Raw genomic sequence first — 1,002 nt, 5'->3', positions numbered from 1 at the left:
AGCCCCCACGGCTGCTGTTCCTGGAACCATGGTCATCATTATCTTTCTGTAGAACATCCTTCAGCACTTTCTATAGGGTTGGTTTGGTGGTCATGAATTCCTTCAGTTGTTTTTATCATGGAAGTATATTTTTCCATCAACTTTGAAGCATAGTTTTGCAGGGTATATCAATCTAGCTTAAACGTTGTTTTCTTTCAGGATTTGAAACACTTCACTCCAAACTCTTCTTGACTTGATGATTTGTGTTGATAAGTCTGCCATGATTCTGATTGGTCTACCTTTACAGATTATCTGTTTCTTTTCTCTAACAGCTTTTAATATTCTGTTCTTGTGCTGAATTTCTGGGATCTTAATTATTATATGACTGGGTGTAGGTTGATTTTGATTATAGCTATTTGGAGTTCTATATGCCTCACTTCTCTGTATACCAGATTCTTTCCCCATATTCAGAAGTTTTGTGCTATTACTTCTGTAAATAATCTTTTTATACCATTTGTGTTGACCCCTACTTCTTTGCTCATATCTTTCACTCTTAAATTATTTTTTATCTTTTTAAAATTTTTATTTAAAGAAAGAAAAAAAAACAAAATAGAAAAAAGAAAAAAGGTAGAATAATAAGGAATTCAAATAAATATGGAACACTTCATGAATTTGCATGTCATGCTTGCGCAGGGGCCATGCCAATCTTCTCTGTATCATTCCAATTTTAGTATATATGCTGCTGAGGTGAGCACCTTCTTAAATTATTTTTGTGTGATCTTGCAGCCATTGAATTGTTATTTCCTGGTTCCTTGTTATTTTTAAGAGATCATTCCTTTCACCGTCACTAGCTATGATCCTGTCTTCAAGATCTGAAAGTCTTCAGTCTCTTTCAAGCAGTTTTTCCAGCTTTTGATTGACCTTTTAATTTCCTGCATCTCTCTCTGAATCTGTTTCATGCATTGTAATTCCTTTCTGTATTGTTACTTCAAGGTTTCCATCATTTTCCTATGTTTCTTTTTA

The 1,002-nt window shown here is 33.7% G+C and overlaps 1 non-coding gene across 1 annotated transcript; it reads right to left on the bottom strand.

Annotated features, from left to right (window-relative positions):
- Window positions 1-627: 627 nt before the first annotated feature.
- Window positions 628-734, bottom strand: LOC111757509 (U6 spliceosomal RNA). The gene has a single exon (XR_002791838.1). It is a non-coding gene; the product is annotated as a U6 spliceosomal RNA (small nuclear RNA).
- Between the last annotated feature and the right edge of the window lie 268 nt (window positions 735-1,002).

The sequence above is a fragment of the Cavia porcellus genome, unplaced genomic scaffold (assembly GCF_034190915.1).
Source record: "Cavia porcellus strain 051 isolate PalLab524CR breed Dunkin Hartley unplaced genomic scaffold, mCavPor4.1 scaffold_1, whole genome shotgun sequence".
NCBI lineage: Eukaryota > Metazoa > Chordata > Mammalia > Rodentia > Caviidae > Cavia > Cavia porcellus.
Note: the sequence above shows the minus strand (reverse complement) of the source record. Positions and strands in the feature narration are given on the sequence as shown.